At 43.1% G+C, this 23,569-nt stretch overlaps 1 protein-coding gene across 11 annotated transcripts in view; it reads right to left on the reverse strand.

Annotated features, from left to right (window-relative positions):
- Window positions 1–23,569, reverse strand: part of ARVCF (ARVCF delta catenin family member) — a 457,340-nt gene that overhangs the window by 21,466 nt on the left and 412,305 nt on the right. The window lies entirely within an intron of this gene.

The following is a 23,569-nucleotide window of genomic DNA, read 5'->3' on the forward strand; positions in this document are numbered from 1 at the left end:
AAATCTGAGGATTGCATGTGCTTTTAGTCTATGGTAGTATTATTAAGAGCATGTTTCACTATAGTGACATGCTTTTATGTAGCATATCCATATTATATTATTGCTTATTTATGAGTCAGGAATAGGCGCTCATGTAGTTTGAGGTGGTTTCTCTTCTCCGTCACCCAAGATCTAGTCATCAAGTGGAGATGATATATTACATTAATGACAGGAGATTATGCAAGTAACCAGTACAAAGGACTTGCCAACCCAATGTGACTTCAATGGAGAGTGACACTGTACATGGAATATACACCAAAGAAAAAAAATCCATGCCCCAAAGTGCTTTGGTAAGCATGGGATGATACAATACACTAAAGAGAGTGTTTACTGGAGTAAATGTGGAAAGGCAGATGGTCAGTGTGGCTGGAAAGCTTTACAGAGAATAGGTTGCTTTTCAAGCGTTTACCACAAGGGAAGCTTGGGACACATTTGTGGTGTTACAAACAACATGAGAGGTAGCACAAAGGTGGAGAATAGACAAAGGGACAAGTAAGTCTTGGCACAAGCATGTTGAATCTATCTAGATTAGTAGAATGCTAGAAAGGGCACTGTTCCCATGTAACAAATATAGCACGAGCACAATTCTCCACCAGCAAGCCCGGAAATAATCCCCCAACCTTAAATTTTACCTCCTCTCCCCACCCCTACTCCATAAAAGTGCCAGGGAAATAAAGATTTGGACTGTTGCAGACCAAGCAGATCCCAAAGCTAGTGGGACCCAAATGGCTGACAGGGAAGGGTGAAGCGTGTTCCTCTTGTACCTCTACTATGTTCTTCACAGGTTGCTTCCAGTTTTTTCATTTGCTTCTAGTGAATCTACTCAAGTTAACAGCTGATCAGAGAGAGAGAGAGAGAGAGAGAGAGAGTGTGTGTGTCCCCCAAATCAACAATGAGAAAAAAAATGCTGAAATTTAGCTTAATTTCCTTCACTGGAACATACCTGTTGGCAGCAGGAGACGCCTTCTTTGCCCCATACTGATAGCAAGGTGTAGACATTAGGCTCCATGCTTTCATAGAAAGTTTGGATTTGCTTTTCTTTTAATTTATTTATTTAACGTTTTTGAGCATTTCACTTGTACCCCAGGCTGCTCTGATGTTGTTTTAAACCAGGGATAGGCAACCTGCGGCACGTGAGCTGATGTTCAGTGGCATACTCACTACCCAGGTCCTGGCTGCGGGTCTGGGGGAGCTGCGTATTTTAATTTAATTTTAAATGAAGCTTCTTATTTACTTTACATACAATACTTAAGATATTACAGACTTACAGAAAGAGACCTTCTAAAAACGTTTAAACGTATTACTGGCACGTGAAACCTTCAATGAGAGCGAATAAATGAAGACTTGGCCCACCACTTCTGAAAGGCTGCCGACCCCCGTTTTAAACCATAGAAGGATTCACCTGCTCTGTGTCTGAATCAGTTTGTTCCATGGACAAGTGTGTCCCCGTCCAGTGGCAAGCCCTGATTCCAGCATCATTCTTGTCTCAAATAAGGACCTTGCTTCCTGGTACAAAGTTCTCCCACTTCTGCAATACCATTGCCCTTTTTATTGATGGTTAAGCAAAAAACAGCTCTGGAAAACGTCAGGCATTTTGGAGTTCTCTTTCCACTGGTCCCCTTGTCACTAACAGCTTTTTGTGTTTTCCTCCAGTCTCTCTCTCAGTGTATTTATAGAACTTCCTTCTCTCCTTTGACTGCCCCAGACAGGAATAGTTCTTTTTTGCTTGTTAGCCTTCCTTATTTTATTCTTGCATGTCTCATATCTATTTCCTCCAGTCACTACAATTACCTACTTCCCACAGGTGATCATCCTTCTTTGTATTTCAGGTCTTTTACTACCTTCTTTTCAACCACTTTTAAAAAAAAATCCTTGTATTTTTAAATTCTATTGCTATTGTTGTCCTTTCATCTCTTATACTGCATAAATTCTTACCTCTTTTTTCTCTACACCTTATACTTAGTACCACAGCTGACTTGACACTGCTCACTAAATGTCATTTCAATCCTTTCGTAGAGGTAATGTCCTAATAGGATGCAGTATCACTGAATGGCTAGAGCAGGAGGCTGGGAAAGCCAGGATTTGTCAAGAACAGAACCACGAACACTGAATGACTAACCTTATGCAAGTCACTCAACCACTCTGTGCTTTTGTTTCCCTAATTGTAAAAGAGGCTAACACTCAGCTCACAGAAGTGTTGTGAGGTTAACTAACTGGTGTGTGGATACAGTCTGCTACAGCAGGGAAAAGTACTTCATTGCTATTGTGACTTTCTACAATTCATTTGCACCACAAATTCGCTAAGTTTGTGACAACTCTCCCCCTCAATTCCCCACTACCCTCATGCCAGGCCTTGTATTGCTGCTTCCACATTTGAAATAGGGAACTATCCGACATGAAGTAAAAATATTCTTTGACAATATGTGGATTGTATCCTTTTTTCCATTAGCTAATCTCCGGAATTAAACTCTCTCACTAATCATTTATTGGAATTTTGACACCCTGTATAATCTTTTTATTGAATTTTTAACTTTAAACATACATCAGACAAGCCAGAAGGATAAAGGTAGTGTTACAACACACAAAACATTGTCATAAGGGGGATATCAGGTCTGTATATGAGCTCATAGCTGTCTGTGGTTAAATAGTTGGCAATTCTTCAGTCAGTGTCCACTTAAGAGCACTACTTTAGATGGTCCAGGCATAAATTTTACATTCTTGGAAACATTTCCAGGAGAGGTTCATCTTCCCCTGCTCCCTAGTTACATAGCTTATAATTTATCCTCCTCATCAATGCCAGGTTTTGTATCCTTTATCTGAACCCAGACACTTTCATCTGCCTCATCTCTTCACATTAGTGATTATTATTATATTATTGATACATGGTAACCACATCACCTCCATTTTCCCCCTCTACATCCCACCTACTGCAGACAGAACCTGCCTTTAGATATTTGAATTCCAGTCACGTGTCTCCCACCATGCCTCTGTCATTACTTTTCCTCCTGTTTGTTTCCCTGTATTTCCAGCATGTGTAGGAGAACCCCTTCTTTTCCTGTCTAATTTACTGTCAGCACTTCCTTTATTAATTACCAGTACATTTCTGCTCTGGGTGCAATCCTTGAAACAGACAATTTGGTGAATGACCCCGTTCCCAAAATACCCGCCCCCCCCATATTTTCATCCTCCTGCCAATTACTGCTTATTCTAAATCCCTCCCATACCAGCCTGGCTAGCTTTGTAGGACGAGGGGGGATTGCTGAAACAGGACTGCTATGAGTGCCCTTCATGAGTTGATGCACATTAGCAAAGATAACAACCTTGTACTGATAACGTTACCGTTCTTCCTCAGGGATTTTCCTCATTGGTTTCAACCTCACACTTTTCCTAAACATTATATTCACTTAAAAAAAAAAAAACTTTTGTTTTTTCTCCATCTGCCTTTCTGTCCTAATGAAGCAAGTTCTGCTATTAGAGGATAGACTTTGTCCGAATTATTGTAATTTCCTTCCAGTGCTGTGCTGGAGGCCTCACACCTTTTTTTCCTGAAGTATTTTAGTGCAGTCCTGGGAAGCACAGCTGGCCTCACCTCCATTAAGCACCTGCTTCTCTTCTAAACCTAGTTCCTGAATTTCAAGATCATCTTAATTCTTTTTCCAGGTACTTGAGTAATATATGGATAACTGCCTAAATCCATTTTTAAAATGGAATTAAAAAAAGAAAAGGATCATTAAAGATAGGTAATGAGTCAACAAGAAAAAAAATGTCAATTACTTTTCTTTTGCTTCTTTAAAAGGTTATTTGAATTATGGCCCCAATTCAGCAAGCCCTGAAGCATATATTTAAATCCCACTGAAGTAAACAGACTTTATGCATGTGCTTAAGAGCTGTGTTGAATCAGAACAAACATTTTTTTCCTGGAAAAGCATGGTATCATAACCTTAGTCCCAGATTTGGACCTTAGCGTCCAAAATATGGGGGTTAGCATGAAAACCTCCAAGCTTAGTTACCAGCTTGGACCTGGTACCTGCTGCCACCACCCAAAAAATTAGAGTGTTTTGGGGCACTCTGGTCCCCCTGAAAAACCTTCCCTGGGACCCCAAGACCCAAATCCCTTGAGTCTCACAACAAAGGGAAATAATCCTTTTTCCCTTCCCCCCTCCAGGTGCTCCTGAAGAGATACACAGACACAAGCTCTGTGAAACTACACAGAGGGACTCCCCCTCTCTGTTTCCAATCCTGGAAACAAATAGTACTTTCCTATTCCCCCAGAGGGAATGCAAAATCAGGCTAGCAAATCCAACACACAGATCTCCCCTGATTTCTTCCTCCCACCAATTCCCTGGTGAGTACAGACTCAATTTCCCTGAAGTAAAGAAAAACTTCAACAGGTCTTAAAAGAAAGCTTTATATAAAAAGAAAGAAAAATACATACAAATGGTCTCTCTGTATTAAGATGATATAATACAGGGTCGATTGCTTAAAAGAATATTGAATAAACAGCCTTATTCAAAAAGAATACAAATCAAAGCACTCCAGCACTTATATTCATGCAAATATCAAAGAAAAGAAACCATATAACTTACTAGCTGATCTTTTTGTCCTTACACTTAGAAACAGAAGACTAGAAAGTAGAAACTACTTCTCCAAAGCTCAGAGAAAGCAGGCAGACAGACAAAAGACTCAGACACCAACTTCCCTCCACCCAGAGTTGAAAAAATCCGGTTTTCTGATTGGTCCTCTGGTCAGGTGCTTCAGGTGAAAGAGACATTAACCCTTAGCTATCTGTTTATGACACATGGGTTAACTTTTTTCATCACCAAAAACAAGGTACAGCAGTCAGTTAACTGGCTGTGGTTTTTTTTTTGCTTTTTAAAGGAGGTACGAGAAACATCAGGTGACATGGCCATTGTGGTACTCAACAGGACCGGCTCCAGGCACAGTCCAGGTGGCCTTTTATTTATTTATTTTGCTTGGGGCAGCAAAAATGGCAGAGCTGGCCCTGGTACTCAAGCATTCACATGGAGTATAGAGGCGCCCCAGGCAGTTAGTGGGATTGTATGGGAACAGCTACTCAAGAATTATATTCCTTTCCCTCCTTAAAACATTTCTATTCTCCAGGCTTGTCCTCCCCTTTTCGGGGGGAATTTGAGGTTCTCTTGTGCCAGCTCCTCTTTATAATTGTTGCAGTCCCATCTTCTTAACTGAGGGGGACCAGATGAGCTTCTCTTCTGTTCTGTGACGTGGACAGAGGCTACAAAGTGCATTTCACCACCATGCATGGCCCCAAACAATCCTCAGTTCAGAATGAATGTTTGGTCACAATGAAAACCCCAAGGGGGAAGGTGCCATAATCCACCTACCAACTTCTGAACCATCCAGTTCCCTCTTTATAGGATCACTGTTGACTACCTCAAAGCACCTTTCTCCACAAATGGTAGTGGAGGGTATAGATTCCAGTACTTCTATCTCATCACAATACATGAACGGAGGAAGAGGGGGAAAACGAGAGGGGGCAAGAATCAAGATTAGGGATCACATCCTGGCCTTGTGCATAACACTGTTGCTGAGTCCTCCATGAAACCTATCTATGAGTACATGACTATGTGCAGATTGCACCTGGTCAAACAACATTCTGGCAATAGTGGAAGTGACTGTAGTGGGTATATTACCCTGGCATGTTAGTGTAATCCCAAACAAAGGTGATTATTCCCAGAGCAAGGTTGCCATACTCTCCCTTGTCCATTCAGCAGTTTAGTTGTCCCTACAGGCATGGGAAACTATGCACATATGTGCTGTGCTGTGCTGAGAGGACTGCACCCCTAAGAATGGTTATCGGAGCAGGAAAAAAAACATTGCTGGTTTATTTTCTATCATTGCATAAACTCCAGCTCAGTTTCAAAGAAGAGGTGCTTACTCCGTACAAAGATGGTGTATGGGACTCTGGCAAAGCTGTATCGTGAGCCCATCAATCTTTGAAGAACACCTAACTGTAGCTTGATGGTTATCCATTTCTGAGGCGTCTACGTCAGCCAATTCGAACAGTGCTTTTGCAATAGCTACCACCAGATGGTGCAAGAGGAATCCCAAACTGGAACTGCTGTTCCTCTGCAAGGTCACAGAAAAGTACACGTTGTAGAGAAAGCGAATGGTTCCCTAAGCTACTAGACAAACGAGCCAAAAGGAAACAATCGTGTCAGTAATGGAAACCAACATTCTTACAGATTAAAAAAAAAAAAGGGAGAGAAACTCAGCAAATCTTGGACTTCTGCCTTATTTCAGCAATTGGCTGGTAACCATTACAAACTGTGTAGGCCACTGTTTTTGAATTAAACAATTGTAAAACCAGAGTTCATGGTCATTTTCAATAGAAACTGGGCCATTTTCAAAAGACATAAGCAGCAAACCTTATCTTGTTGAACTACTAGACTTTGTTCTACCCACTACATCATTTAAGAAAAATTTCCTTGAAGAATATATATTTTTAAAAAGGACTGAACACATGATTAGCGTTTTAATAAAATTAACATCAGTGCCGTTCCATCTGTATTCTGTGCTTCACTGCATGGTCCAAAAGCAACCTGAATATCAAGAAACACTTGCAAGCTTCTCTGAACTGAAGCGGTTTAAGGTAGCACAGATGCACTCAGATCTAACAGCTAAGTGCTTAGAATGATAGATGGAAAATGCAGCTCAGTGTAGATCAATGTAGAATACAGAATGTCAAACTGGAGAGGGATGGGAGAAGAGATACCTTTTGGATAGAAAAATGCTGCTGTATATGAAGGAGAAATGAGAAAAGGAAAGTCTCGACTAATCCACACAGCCTTCACTTCAAGGTACAACAGATATCAGGATAGGCATTATTCTTAGAATAGAAGGTACTGGTTAGATCTGATCAACAGCACTATATCCAGTACAGACTGTCATCCCTGAAGAAAAAGGACAGAATAGCCTTTGAAGAATGCAGAAAGGAGCTACCAAAAATGTGGTCATATCATATCATAAGGGAAAATCAGGGAGGGACTTTTCTACATAGAAAATGAAGACCAGAGTGTCTGACTTTACTGAACATTTTAGTAAGTTACATACAACATTTCGAACACTTAAGCAAGCTCCCGAACAATTTACCCCTGATAGCCACACTGGAAACAGATATTGGCCTGGTCTACACTGGGGAGGCAGGGAGGGAGGTGTCGATGTAAGATACGCAACTTCATCTACAGGAACAGAGTAGCTGAAGTTGACGTATCTTATTTCAACTCTCTCTCGTCCTCACGACGTGGGATTGACGGCCGCGGCTCCCCCGTCAACTCCCCTTCCGCCGCTCACCCTGGAGGAGTTCCGGAGTTGACGGGAGAGTGTTTGGGGACCGATAAAACATGTCTAGATGAGACGCGATATCTTGGTCCCCAACAGATCGATCGCCACCCGCCAATACGGCAGGTAGTCTGGACACACCCGTAATAGACATACAAGGATGCTATAGGAATGTATGGAATACGATATCAGTGAGACTCAAGAAGTGAAAAGCACAAGGACAGGAGAATGAATCAGTCTGAATATAAAGCAGATAGAAAGGCATCCAGGAACTAGACAGGGGTGGGTGGGGGAAGAGGGAGAGACTTGTAGCAGAAAGAGACTGCACAGGACAAGGACACCCAGTTTTGGTTTTAGTCAGATAAAATAGAGTGTATACATTATTTAGGTAAGAGAAGTGGCAATGAAACTCAATGCAACACACAACATTTTCCATGAGGCGAAGTCTTTGAGCTAACATTGCTCTCTCTTTCCAAGTAACCTGCAAAGTAACATTAGAAGTGGGGCTTATTTCAACAATATTCTGACTGCCCACTAGTTCTCAGTGCATATTGTGAGGCCTCCTGGCTTCAAAGCGCTTTTAGCAACAACCCTCTCCCCACCCACTAATCAGGAGAGGGAGGCTTTAGGGGCTCGTAGTCTCATCAGCATATTCAGCAGGAAGAGAGCAGAACTTGAAAATGAGGGAAGTACTGAGGGTCTCCAACACAGTAGTTCAGTAAGGGAGGGTGACATCCCCCATAGCCTAGTTAGTGGGCACGGGAAGAGCGAAATTCCCACCAGTGAGGTTGGTGTGGGGAGGGGTGAGATGCTGAAGGTTCCCTTTACTCTGGTTAGGAGGAGTTTTGGTGAAATACATATATTCAGCATTCGTAGGTCACCTTTTAAAAATGTCCCACCGTCGCTACAAAACAACTGAATCTGCTTCAGTTCCAAAGTTAGCACGGAGTCTTTTGCTTGAGTGATTAAATGCACAGTTCATGTAAATCGCTTTCTTTCCCGAATAGTCCCTGAAAACTCACATCTGACCTTGGATTCTTTAAGTACAGTACATCAAATGTTCATGCTTTCTTTCTTGCCAAAGTTGTAGATTTTTAATTCTCAGTGGTAGCAAAGTTTGTTTCATGTTAAGGGGAAGGGGGAGAGAATGTGCTGCCTACAAAACAAACAATTTTAAAGTGATTATTATTTGAAAAAGGACTCTTCAAAATAAAAGACATGCCAGGGTTTCTCTCTTAGTTAACTGCATATCAAATATGATCTGTTTGCAAGTAAAGACTTTTTCCTCTAACTGAGAAGGCTGTAAACCCACCCTAGAGGTTTAAAGTCAAGCTGGGTTCTTTCTAATCCCTGCATCACCAGCAAAGAGAAAAAGATACTGTAAATAAATGGAACTAACTTAAAAATTCTACTGATGATACCTCAGCCAGAGTAGAATTCATCTCCTTCTCCCATAGCTGTGTTGATCACACAATATTTCACTATGTGAAATTGTTAGGTTGCGGAGTCCATATACCTATAGGTAAGCAGCCTAGTGAATCTGAATTAGCTTCATGCACAAAGTGGCAATTATTCCCCCACTGTGAAGAATTTCTATTTATTTTGAGGATAAAGCTGATCAGGATGGTGACCTCAATGACTGCAGATCAATGCTTGGGAGTGGGGGCAAGGCACAGGGGACAATGTTACAAATGCAAAATCTTCTGCATTCCAGCCAGTCTGACTCCCAAGTTCTTGGGAGCATCTTCCTACAACTTTTGATTTGGACCCATGCTCTTCCTGACAGCTGATAAATTCTAGTGAGCAAACTGGATCCATTAGTGGTGTGAATTGTCAATGCCTCTTTTCAGAAAGGCAAGATGACCTAGGGAGTGGCAATTTGGCCCATGATCAAAGTTTCTTGACACTGACAATTTTGCCAGTGATTACACCTTTCCCGACCCTTTTCAATCTGGCTCATGATCCTTTCCTAACCCTCAAAATTTCTTGACCCTTTTTTAATCTGGGGCCCGGCATGGAGATTAGAATGGTCTTGTTAGCTGATAATCTCCTGTTGGTATACAAAGATCAAATGTCCATGCCAATTATAAAATATACATTTTATCTATAAAGCTGTCTTTGCTACTGTTGACCCAAGGCTGTTTTTGACATATTTGTGGACCCTGGCAGGAATAGGAAGAGTCACACTTGAATGGCTCTATTCTTTTCTCCCTGAAAGGACCCAGATGGTAGCATTTGGTGATTGCTCATTTGCCCTGAAGGTTCTCGCCTCATGTGCAGTATGCCACACAGAGCTATTTTGTCACCCCTCCTGTTCAGTCAGACCCAGCAACTGCAGCAACTGTGAAAAACAAACCAAGAGTAAGAACACTGCCCGGCCCATCTGCCTTGCTGGAGTTTGGGCCAGCTACACAAGCAGAAAACCTGGGAGCTCTGACAGACATCTGCCCACCACCCTTGAGCACAAACCAAGAACACCTAGGGAGTCCATGCCAACTGAAGTCATTAGTGCAGCCTTTAAAGAAAGCAATGTACCAGCTCCCCTGAAAAATGCAGTAATCAGATAACGCTAAAAAAAATCGACACTTCATACAAATGAATATGGAAACTATCTCCCTCCTTCTTAGTGGAGGGTCCTTTAGTTTAGAATTCACTTCTCCCCCCATGGTTTGACAGAACTTAGGTTCAATGACTTTTAGGACACACTGCAAGTCCGATCTATTTTTTCAGGCTTTCCAAGGGTTATTGGATATTGGGGGGGGGGGGAGGAGGGCAGGGGTGTGGTGGAGGAGAGCATGACTGAGGAATTCTTTATTGTTAGTAGTTGATATTGAGTCAGTTGATGTGGTTTTAGAGTTGTGTCTATTTGTGTCTAGAAATCATGAGAAGATTTTTTCCTAAAGCAAATGGAAACACACTTATTTTTCCTCACAAAACCCATCAGAGGTGACTCAGAATTCACACTGAATTAGAGTAAAAAGATGCTGTTACTCTTTCGATCATAACTGCCTTTTGGTGGAAATCAGTTTGATTTGCTGATCTAACAGCGATGCCTAATTGTCCAGACTAAATTATCAAAAGGTTTACGTTCGCTACCCACTGCATTTCTTGCACAGAGAGCGAGAGCCTGAGCAGTTCTCTGAAGGAACAGCCATAAGTAAGAAAGTCAAAGGTATTTTCAGTAACAAAAACACATGTTGCTTTTAGCATCTCATCAGCATATCCAAGAACTTTATAAAAGCAGCAGAGAGTCCTGTAGCACCTTATAGACTAACAGACGTTTTGGAGCATGAGCTTTCGTGGGTGAACACCCACTTCGTCGGATGCATGTAGTGGAAATTTCCAGAGGCAGGTATATATATGTAAGCAAGAAGCAGGCTAGAGATAACAAGGTTAGTTCAATTAGGGAGGATGAGGCCCTCTTCTAGCAGTTGAGCTTCAGTTCATCGGGAAATTTGACAGCATCAGTTCAGGATTAAACACAGACTGTGAATGGCTAGCCAACTACAAAACCAGTTTCTCCTCCCTTAGTTTTCACACCTCAACTGCTAGAAGAGGGCCTCATCCTCCCTGACTGAACTAACCTTGTTATCTCTGGCCTGCTTCTTGCTTATACATATACACACACACACACACACACACATACATATACACACACACACACACACATACATACCTGCCCCTGGAAATTTCCACTGCATGCATCCGACGAAGTGGGTATTCACCCACAAAAGCTCATGCTCCAAAACGTCCGTTAGTCTATAAGGTGCTACAGGACTCTCTGCTGCTTTTACAGATCCAGACTAACATGGCTACCCCTCTGATACATAAGAACTTTATAAACACTGGAATTTCTTACAACAAGAGGCAACAGTGCAAATCAACAGCTTGAGACAGTGGCATTAAGGGTCTCTCCTTTCCTTCACTTCAGGCTGTTTGGACCTATCATTCTGATTCCTCTAGTATTTTATGCATCGTTAACTAGGCACTGGATGTTCCAAACCTCATTCTCTTGGTCTCAGACCACTGTCAATTTGCTTGCCTGCCCCCTTGGTTCTGTATTGGCAGATGCTTATCAGCTATTTTGACTCCAAGAAGTTGAAGAGCTTTTAGCTTCCTCCCCATTTCAGTTCTATAATCTCATTTGTGAAGAAATATTTATGGCAAGAGGAAACGTACATACCGTTTTGCTACAGGTGGCACATAAGTTAACTCATTTTGATAAGAAGGTTTCAGTATTGCTTGACTGTTTACATCTTTAAGGGTTTTATAAACAGACTGTCAGAAAATCGTAGTGAGCAGACAAGTATATATGAATGGTGTAACACAGTCCGTTGGTGGTTCACTGCTCTGTGTCAGCAACTCGTTTGACCTGATATACTCACTACACCTAACATGCTGTTGTCATGATATATACCCAAAAGGTGGCATGGAAAACTCACAACTCACCAATCACTAATATCCTTCGTAATGTATGTAAAGGGTGCATGCAGAGAGCTATGGACACATGCTGGAATTACATTCTTAAAATATTTGGCAAGCAATGCATAAACCCAGTCTGCTTAGGCAAAGGAATGTGTATTTGCTTGCTGTCAAACAGACAATGAAGGCACATTCCAGGGTCACCCGGAGTGGGGAGGGGCAAGCAGGGCAATTTTCCCCAGGCCCCGGGCCCTGCAGGGGCCCCGAGAGTTTTTCGTGGCCCCTGGAGCGGGGTCCTTCACTTGCTCTGGGGGCCCCGGAAAACTCTTGTGGGGCCCGGGCCCCGGAGCTTCTTCTGCTCCAGGTCTTCGGCAGTGGGGGGTCCTTCCGCGGGTCTTTGGGGCACTTCGGGGACGGGGGGGTCCTTCCTTACTGCTGAGGTGGTGGGGGCCCCCTGCTGAGGACCCAAGGCCCCTTGAATCCTCTGGGCGGCCCTGGAACTTTCACATAAAAGGTAGACAAAGCTATTAACCTAGTGAATGGGGAAAATAGCCTCGTGTGGGGGTCTGAACCTCAAATGATAAGTGATTGAATCAAATGATGGTATACTATATTTCTGTATTATAAAAATCATCAGGTAAGGTCTTTTATAAAAGCTAATGACATACTAGTGACCAATATAACTGGAAAATGTCTATATTAAACACTTTGAGGAATTATGAATACTCATTGATATTATGCTTTATGGTCTGTGACCAAACGAAAGGAGAAAAAGGGTTTCTCCCAGACAGGTGGGAAGTAAGTGATCTACCATTAAGCAAGGTGTGACCAAAACAATGGAAGCCCCTTTACATGCGAATCAGCTGGGCAATGGGAAGTCCACAGAAACAGAAGAATAGCATGAGGTCATCCTGAGTCTGGGGACAAAACACTGCATTGGGGAAGATATAAAGAGAGAGGAGAAGCTACCTTGGGATACATCACTGAACAGACACAATGGACCAGACTACTGCAAGCTGAGAAAGATGGCTCCTTCAACCAGGGAGACTGAAGTTTCTGGGCACCGAATATAGGTGAGAAACCTACTTAGGCAATGATCATTCACCTAAGACGACAAAGGAAAACCAGCCACCTTGTACTTCTGTGGAAGGTCTTGACTGACAGAAAGTCAGCCATGGTTGAGAAGAAGAAAGACTAGTTCAAGATAGATTTCTTACAAAAGCCATAGTGAGTTAAATCAAACCTTAGTCACTAGAAAACGTACTTTACGTTCAACCATTTTTGTCTTTATCCCTCGTACTTGAGCTCACTTAAAATCTCTTTTTTGTTAATAAACTTGTTTTACTTAATCTAAACCAACCCAGTACTGTGTTTGAATTGCAGTGATTGTTAACTTCAGTTAAGGCAACAAGCTGCTGTGCTTTCATCTCTTTAAAGGAGCAATGGGCCTTATTATTCCTGTGAATGAGGGCTGGACATTTCAGGGCAGATAGTTTTTGGGAAATCTGAGGATGGGGGTGCGCTGGGGTCACGTGGCCAGTAGTAGCAAAGGCAGGTGGAGATCAGGTGTGACTGCTGTGTTGTAGGCAGGCAGCTGGAGTCAGAGTGCTGTACCAGGGCTGCACAGCACACAGACACTTAGGTACAGAATGCTTTGCTGCTGGCGTCTGGGTTGTGATCCAAAGCACCAGAGCACTGAAGGCACCCTGGATTACAGGGCAGGCAGTGACTACCTTTCACTAGTCTGAATTGCACCCCAGAACGGGACAGTAGGAAAGGAGAGAGTGAGAGACACACGTGGAGGGCACGGGAAAGGGAAGAGACATTATGCTGGTGCCTCAACTCAATAGATAATCAAACTCACATGCTCACTCAAGAAGCCCACAACATGAAGGCTGAGTTTTGCCATCATCTACAAGAGTGAGCTAGAAGGACAAACAAGCATAGGGAGCCCTTCCTCACATTAGTGCGCCCATGTAAGAGGGAGGAGGCATAAACTGGCTTTCAGCCAGGAAAAGGAAAGAGGAGCAGCTAGCAATGTTGGCAGCACAAGTGACCTGAGATAGGGAGATTACAGAGAGGGGCCACAGTCTCTCTGTGCCCCAGGGTGGTTGTGTTTTGGGGAGAAATTGCTGCCTACACCTGTTGAACGGGTGCTGTAGACGGTGCCACTCCCTGCACTCTAATGGGCCTTCGGAGGCATTCTGGCTTTCAAAAGGCCCGTGTGAGGTCAATGGTTTCTGGAAGGGCACTGCAGCATGTGGTTCTGGGCCCTTGGCCTTTGTTCACAGGCTATGCTAAAATTTGATATTTGATCCCAATGTGAAAAAAATAAAAGGTCACTTGGGAATTTGGAGAAATGGGATTGTGTGCTATCTAGGACAGAACTTCGGGGCCTCTGCTCATCACATTTCAAACACTCACCGGGTCATCAGGGGCTTTCTAGTCCTATTTAAAAAGCACGTACACCCATGACATGGTACTCCGATTCCACAGTGATGGGTGCTGTCTAAGAGCCGCAACAGATGCGGTTAGACAGATGATATTTCAGCTTGGGCTGGCACCTGCCAGGATCTCACCCTGAGAGGCTGGTTGTTTGAGTTTTACCTTCAGTGCCTGGGGAAAGGCAACTTAGAAAACAGAACAGATCTTTCAAAATCTACACATCACGGCATGCTTGGCAGCTAACTTTATGGTCTGGAAAGCTTTTCTCTAGGTTACTCATGCTTCAGGGAATTCACTTTGACTCTCTCATTTCAAAACAAATATTAATTCAGTTGCTCCTGATTTCTGGAAGTTGCATCAGACAACAAGGGTGAACAGAACTCTGCATCCTTTGGCTTCCAGTGAATTGCATCGCTACCTCACATGAGTGTTGCAATTACCTACTACACAAGTGGAAAATGAAGGATAGCCTGATATGCAAATGTGGAGAAGACATACAAACCATGGCAGACCTAACCCTAATCTAAAATCATTCTCTAGAGGGAAAGCCTCATTTCTTTCCATGTTACAGAAAGCCACTAAGTGGATGACAAACTTGGATGTCTACCTTCAGTGTTGCTTTTCAGGCAATGAAGGGATCACATTCTGCCCTTCATTATCACACACTGGAGTAAATTCAGAGTCACAGTGGAGTCACTTCAGACTCACAATAGATACCAGTGAGGGAAGTGTTTGGATGCAAGCTGGAGGAAATCATTATGCTGAGGACCCTTCAAAAGATAATATGGAATTTCTGCGGAAAAGGTAGTCCTGTTTTGTGCTGGGAAAAGTATGCAACCTGAATCTCAACCTATAGTAACTCTAGGCCACTGTTGCTTCCTCATTAGGGCTAGTATTTAGTCTAAGACGGGCAGAGTGTTGTGGACATGCACTGAGAAGACGTTTATCATGACAAAAACACCATTAATCATTTTGGTATTAATGGGTACAAGTACTATGAAAAGGCCCATCTACACAATGGTATTCAAAAGTGCTTAATAATCAGATGCATTTATGGGAAGCTCCTAACTTGCTTGATGTTTAGTAAGCCACTGTATGCAGATCCAAATACATCCTCCAATCCTGTTCACTGTTTGAAACTGCTAATTAGTTCCTGCTTCAACTTCCGAAGTCAAAAATGTGTTTCAGTACTTCTCTGCATTTCATGAAAAAATGTCACACATCCCCAAAGGAAGGCCTGTGCTTCTAAACTCCTATTACATCCACTCTGCTACTGTCAGACAATGGGAACATCTCCCAATAACCAGAACAAAAACATCTTTTCAGCATCAAGTTGCTGCCAGGTCAGTGTGGAGGCAGAGAGAATACAAAACTGCCTTTAAGCTCTCTGTAGAGAATGGGCATTTCAGGTCCATCCTCAAAGTATCCTGATCAAAGAGCAATATCGGCGAAAAACAAACTTCCTTTCTCCTATAAACCTTAAGTGATTTAAGCAGTTGTGAGTGCAGGTGACTATAAAGTTACCTGTTCGATATCACAGTTTTCACTTTCTGATGACTGGGAGGCAGAGTGGTCTAAAGAATAGAGCACCAGACTGGGACTCAGGAGACTTTGGTTCTATTTCAGGCTCTGTCAATGACCTGCTGCATGACCTTCGGCAGGTCACTGTACCTCCTTGCCTCAGTTTCTCCTGCTACCCATTATCTGTCTTTATTTAGACAAAGCTCTTTGGAGGAATGAATTGCCTCAATGAGGCCCCAGTCACAACTGGAACCTCTAGACACTACTGTAATGCAAATACAAACTTGTAAGGGCACCTCTGAACCCCTTGCCCAAGTACCTTGATTACTGTAATGTTGTCACCTCCAATATCACTGCTCACACCCCACTCTACACACAATCAACACTGCTAAAATTATCAGCCCCTACACTGGCTCCAACCATATCCTCATTCAATCTTCTCACCAGCTTCTGTCTCTGGCTGTGTCAAATTCAAAATGCTTTATCAAGACCCACGTCACATTACCCTTGCCTACTTACCTCACCTTCCTCCTTCTCCCGCCCCTCCTCCCAGTTCTGTCCCATAAGGAGAGAGACCTCCTCTTGCTCCTTTCAGACAAGTTCCTTCCAAGTAGAAGGTAGATCCCAAAGCTACAAGTGCTGCCACAACTGTTACCAACAATTTCTTTTTAAATGGCTAATGCTAAATGTGACAACAGAAACCGACATGCTTGCCATTTGACAGACTTGCTGAATGCCCAAAATTGATATGAACAGCTTTGTCCATGAACTTATAGATCCCTTGGAAACAGTTCTATCTCACTGTTAAAGTTAATGTGGATAGCACTGTGGGAAGAGACCATATAATCTGAGCAAGGTAGCTAAGGCCCCAGTCCTGCAAACACACATGTGCAAATGGGTCTATTCATGACAGTGAAGTTAAGCAGGATCGGGGCCCAAATTTGTCGCTGTGGATGAGATTCTATGGTCAGACATGGAGGAAGCACAGACATTCTTCCAGAGACAGAACATGGAAATGTTTCAGAGCACCCCAAATCACAATCAGTTCTCTCTAGACTTACAGTGGCCTCAATAATGTCACGATTCAGATTCACAATCTGTCACGAAAGTCATGCCAAGAGACTCCAGAATATAAAAGCAACAGAGACTATCCCACAGCAAAGAAAGCATACACTTGGGCATGTCTACACTGCAAAGACTCTCAAAGCCCAGGTCAATTGACTCAGGCTTGTAGGGCTTGGGCTGTGGGGCTAATAATAGCAGTGTAGACATTCCCGCTCGGGCTGGAGCCCCATTCTCATGAGGTTTCAGGGTCCGAGCTCCAACGTGAACATCTACACTCTTGTTTTTAGTCCATCAGCCTGAGCCCTATCAGCCTGAGTCAGTCCACTCGGGCTCTGAGACTCAGAGCTGTGGCTTTTTCTTTGCAGTGCAGACACACCCACACAGAGCAGCATCTGGGGTTCTGATAGATGCTTAAACTACTTCACTTCCCCACAACTAAAGATAGATATAAGAACTCCTTTGTGGAAGCCATATGGTGAGGGATAGGATTTTTATTTAATGTTTTTTTTTTTAAATCTGATAAAATTATGCAATTATATAGTGATGTTTTGGATTAAAAGATGCTAATTTTTAAAATGACATTTTATAGACTGTAGGTAAAGGCGGATAATTGTACGCAGACACTACTGATATTTGTGTGGAGCTTGAAAAACCAACAGTGCAGTGAACTCTGCAACAAGCATCATCAGATGTATGTTCAAAGCATTTCCCCATCACATTAGCACCTACATCAATTTTTAAACACAAACACACAGCTGGGAGGCCCTAACAGCTCTCCATTGGGCTGGCCTCGCCGGCTAGCTGGCTAACAGCTGGATTTAGAAATTGGAAGCACTAGCTTTCAGGCAGGCTGGGTGCACCATGTCATCAGCACACAGTCTAGGGAGGGTCGTGTCTGGCCATGTGTGAAAATGCGTTAACATTTCTCACCACTAGATTCAGTTTGTTTTTTTTTTTCAGGGGGTGAGTGGGTAGAACTCAGAAAGGAAGCTGGTTGTTGCATTAAATTCTAAAACACACAGTCCCTACTCAGGAAAGCCTTACAGGGCTGCACAAATCTGGACGTCATATATGCCCTCCTGAGCGTATTACATGGTATAACCTACCCAGAACTCAAAGGAAAATGTTCTCCTTCTGGAGTAGACCTCATTTAATTGAATAAGTGGGATTAGGTCTCATGCTCTTAACATTCATAGTTGTTCTTTCTTGCGAAGTCCCAGCACACATGATGCATCCAGCACCACAGTCATCTTTGTCACTGATCTCAAGTCCTAAGCCCCTGTTGGCTGTGTTTTCATGCTTATGGCTAGTGTTGCCACAGTTTATAACTCACGCTTATTTGGGTTGCACAGAGTACCACCAAGAAGGGGGACAGGAATCCCACATTTTCAGGGGAAGTCAAAAGCCTCCACTGCTAAGTGTTTAAAAGTCATTTGGGAAACTAGCTAAAGCATAACCCCTTCTCCAGCTCTTTTCACGTTCCTGTCCTTGCACATGTGTTACAAGAGTCTTAGAAGCAGCTTTTCCCTCATCATTTTTTAAGCTCTCAGCAGGACATGATGTAATTATGTGCTTGATCATGATCACAGCTTTGACGATTGCGATTTCAAAGGTCTCAGAGCAGAACTCATTAAATATTCTTTCTGGTATTGTATTTGAATGCAGTGTCAACATGAAAAAATGACAGTGTCTTGAATGGGGAAGGTTATCAGGATGTCTTCTCAGCATGGTCTAGGGTGCTGGTCTGGGAATCAGGACACCGAGGGTCTAATCTCAGCTGTGCTACTGACTTGCTGTATGACCTTGGGCAAATCAACTCACCCTTCTATGCCTCTGTTTCTCCTGCCACCCTAGGTCCACCTCATCTATTTAATCTGCAAGCAGTTCAGGGCAAGGACTGTTATGAAATGTCAGACACTTCCATCCAATGTAGCCCAGGAGTAAAAGTTCGAAAATTTGAACTTGCCCTAACCTTTTCTTGCAAAGACAAATTCTCTGAACTGCTTTTAGAATTTCTGACACTCATTTAAAACCATCAGCAATGCTTTGGTAAGACTCACTGTTCTCTGGTGGGGTTTCTACTCAAGCTCCGTGTCCCTCCCATGCCATTATTTACCCATCAGGAAATACACTACTCTCCATGCTAGCCCTGATGGATTCTTTTCAAACAAACCAGTGGGGTGGGGGAGGGAGGGGGATATTGAAGCAATGGGATGGATGTGTCAGAGCCACGGTTAAAGAATATTTCATGCAAGTAAAAGTATATTCTTTCACCTGTGTGTCCAATGGGGTCAATAATTCAAAGATGTCATTTTAGAAACCCACACACTTTCTTAGTGCCCGACTGGGCTATTATTAACGTTGGGATTTCTGCAGAGCTGCATTTCCCATGGAGGGAACTTAGGAGGCGTTGTGCCTCCTGGAGAGTTCTTTGGCATGGATGGCGTATGTGTAATGTGCCCCCTTCTTTGGCTGGCCAGCTGCTTGATGTGGAGGGAGGGCAAAGCTAGGGCCTCACCTCTTGCCCACCACTTTTGGTGTGATTTGTGCCCACAGCGGGCAGTCCCTGTGCCCTGGAGACCATAAAGACAGCAATTGTGGCCAACCCTGGCCTGGGGGAGGATGCCTCATTCTGGGCAAGCACGAGACACAGTTTAGCCCTAAATGAACATGTGGCATTTCAAATATTGCCAGCTTCTCCTGAGAGAGACATTCAGCCACATACTAATGGCTTAGGAGCCTGAAGTAAAAATGGTTTTGCTTCCCTCTGTGTAGCAATCACTGTTCATGCTGATCGTCTGAAACTAAGTTGGTTAGTGATCATCTTCTCCCCGGCTCCAAAGCAAACAACAGTTGGACTGATAATAGATTTCAAACTATGCGGAGGTGAGGTTGGTTTTTAAGTTGACAGGCAGCTTTGAATGGCTGTTGTATTATATACAATTTCTGTCTCTCAAAAGTTCAAGGTCATTTTTCTTTAATACACAGTTAGACATTGGTATATGGTACCATCAGTCATATCATTCCCCTGCCAGAATGGAGGAGGGGGCAGGGAAGCTTTTAAGCCTGACTAGAGCACTCAAAAGTTTTACAACCGAATTTGGTTTTATATAGCACATTTCACACAAAGTATCTCTCAGCACTTTACATAGTAACGAGTCACATAATAGGACTGCAGTGGCTGTGTAGGCAAATGACTAGCTATTATTAATAAAGAGAAAACAGAAGTTTTATGTTTTGATCCTGTTACTTACCCTTCTGCAAACAAGTCCACGCATCTTAGTTTTAATAGTTTCATTCCTTATGCATCAGTGATTCTTGAGGTACAAAGGTTATTTTAGATTCCAAGTTATCTTTTACTTCTTTGGTTAAGATTCACCTGTAACACTTGAAAAATTGTTCTTGTTGAACTGATAAACCGCTAAGACCTTGGTGTATGCATTGCTTCTCTCTTTGTCGGGTTAGAGCAAAGGCCTCTCTGCTGGCCTCCTGTTGTCTATTCTCTCCTTTCGTAATAAGCTCAGAACCATAAAACTATTTTATTTTGCACTGTTCTTGGTTTTCTCTAAGATTTCAAGCATGTTCCTGAAAAGCGATTTAAAATGGTACTGTGAGAGTTCTGTGTTGTACTGTATTATGATGGCTCCAGATGAAATGTGCTCAGATCACAGTGAAAATAAGTTATTAACTCCCTTGAAAGTCAAGCTGAGACCTGATAGTCAGCAGAGTTTTTTGCACATTATGACTCAGTAATACAAATTCTGTGTCCTGAATTCTGCCCTAAATTAATCTGAAACTTTGTCCATGCAATTGGAATTTAGTTAAGAAATTCAGCTCCTTCCGCTGGCTCTGAAGGGCTAATTGATGTGAAAGGCAATAAAAACATATTTTTGCTGCTGACATAAGCAGTTAGATCTGTCCATACCACACAGAGCAGATCTGGTCTCCTCTGTAGACATTTGCCAATTCTAACTAACTTTGCCAACGTCATCCCTTTCAGAAGAACTCTCTCTCGGGAAATCGACACTGAGTTTCATGGAACCAGTTTCAGATGTAGCTGGAAACATACTCCCAAGGTAAGGCTCCACTCTCCATTACAGCTGGAGGGGGGCACTGTGAATGGCAGTTCATGCAGACATACCCAAGCTAGCTCTGTACTCTTGGTAGCTCAGTAAAAACAGAAGTGAGGCCACCACAGCATCCTGACTTCTATTTGTAGGGAGCAAGCTAGATCACTAAAGTGAATACGTCTACATGAGCTGCCAGTGCCCCAGCTGCAGTGGCTCAATACCTTCAGTGGCTGTGGTGAGAAGAGAACCGAAGTATCCTGACTCCTCACATCCATGTCCTAGCCACTAGACCACACTCTGTCTTTACAGTGCAGAATTGCTTAGTGTGCAGCCATACTTCATGTAAAACTGTGGAACATGTCGATCAGGAGTGTCCTATACTCTCTAGAGAAATGTCACGAGATAAAAATTTTTAAAAGGATTGAAGAGATTTAGGAGCCTCGGACCCACTTTCAAAAGTGCCTGAGTAACTCAGACCTTTGGAAAAGATTATCCAGGATGTTCTATTCCCATCTGGACAGCCAGAGGACTCAGTTTACCATCTTATCCAGAGTTTTAACTATTTCTTTTGCTTATATGCATAGTATTTCTGATAATCTGGCAGGGCATCCATGGCAGCACTGTCATTCTGCCTCAGCTGTTCTGAAGCTTTCTGCCAGTCTCAGAGTTTGACAAGTGCTGCAGAATTGCTGATGGACAGTAGGAGACACCCCTAATTTTGTGCAACGAGGTTTTTGTAATGGACTTCAACAAGTCAATTTAATCTCCACATATTGGCCGCAGCAGTGTGGTGCGTATTTCTTGCTCTGTGATAATGTTGGCTAGGCAACCAGACAACTTCTTGATATTCACCCTTCTTAGAAGCATCAACTCCATTGTTTTGCTTTGTTTTTTAAATACACTTATACTAAATGGAATAGTCTTCTGTATATCTTTTGTTGTTGCTGCTTAATTGAAACTGAAGAAATGGCATGGCAGGAATCCTACTTAATCCAACAGTTTTGGATGGACGGGCAGAGTTTTTCACTGCTGTGACTAAGTCCCAAGACTGAGACAGCTGCAGTGATGCAGAAAATGCACCTCCAAGTCCTCTGTTCTCATTCCTGGCAGGCTTGCTTGGCACATTCTCATTTTATAAACAATTCTATAAGAGCATCTGCATAATGAGCTGGACTCTGTAATAACAATCATTGTATTTTACAGTAACTATTATAATTGCTTGTAGAATTGAAGTAGTAAATGAGACATGCAAAAACACACACACACAAACCAAGGAAGAGGAAAAAAATATTAACTCTTCTCAGCCAAAGCAGGCAGCGATGCACAACACAGGGTAGTTTGGGAGGAGAGTAGAAAACAGAACAGCCACCAGTGGCAACCTGACAGCTGTCACTTTCCAGTGGTATCTGTTTTATTTTCAGAAATGGCAGCCACGTATCTCAATCTCAAGCGAAAAGGAACTGCAAATACACATTAGTGGTTCGAGTTTTAAAATACTGTCACTTATCTCATAATTGTAAGGCAACATATGTTGCTATAACATTGCCTGGTCAGTCAATCTGCTGAAGATCTAATTTTACTTATAGATTTACACACACACAGAGTAGAGCATCATAAATTACACTCACTATTTGTGATGGGGTGCCTGCCCCACGCTGTGCTCTAAGGAGTTAATAGAACCTTCAGAAGGCTGTGCAGGAGGCAGCCAATCAGAGAAGGGCTGAAGGGAGCCGCCAATCAGGGCCAAGCATGCCCATACTAAAAAGGGAGCTGCAGGGCTGAGGAAGGCAGTTCCTCTCTGGGCTCCAGCAGAGAAGACTGTCTCTGGAGGTCGGAGAGAACTGCCAGCACCCTGGACAGAGCAGTCCTGTTAGCAGGGACTGGGGGAGCGAGATACAGCTCCTGGCGTTTGCAGGCTGAGGCCCTGAGGCAAGGGCAAAGCAGATGCTGGGGCCACAAGGAAGTGGTCAGACAATTTGGTGCAGTAGCCATTAAGGGAAGTGGCTGAACAGCAGACTTCAGGTCCCCGGAAGTGGGGAGCACAGAGTGTGGCACGGCTGGAGGGCTGTGTGGCTGAAGAGGACACCACAGTCCTTGGACAGACGTGGGTCCTAGAACAGGAGTGACAGCGGCGAGGCACCTCGTGAAGAGGGCGTACTAACATGCAGAGCTAATCCCCAGGACAATCAGCAGGAGGCGACAGAGTGGAGAGTGAGCACCCTTATACTATCCATAAAAATAGAGGGACAAAACCATTAAAAGCCCAAACAGTAAAAATACTAAGCACTTTATAACATTTTACATTTTCAAAACACTCCATGTCCCATAAATTACTCAATCCAGCCTCAACACTTGTGTGGTAAATAAGCATCATCCAGGACTGACCAAGACTGGGTCAATACTGAGCTTTCTATTAACATTTCCCACCATTACAGTACCAGCAGTGCACAATGGTGGGAGTTCTACTACAGATAAACCACTGGCAGCTGCTTCTGTTTTTACTATCATGTCATCTACCTACTCTGACAAGGTTTGACAACATCAGCAGCCAGTCTAATGCAATAGCACAAAATGTTTAAAATATGCTTAATACAGACGTAGCCTCTGAAGTCAACAGACATGCCCAAGGCCATTCAGCAAGTCAGTGGCAGAGCTAGTATCAGAACTCAAGAGTTTCTTTGCTGAAC

The sequence above is a fragment of the Gopherus flavomarginatus genome, chromosome 15 (assembly GCF_025201925.1).
Source record: "Gopherus flavomarginatus isolate rGopFla2 chromosome 15, rGopFla2.mat.asm, whole genome shotgun sequence".
Taxonomy (NCBI): Eukaryota; Metazoa; Chordata; order Testudines; family Testudinidae; genus Gopherus; species Gopherus flavomarginatus.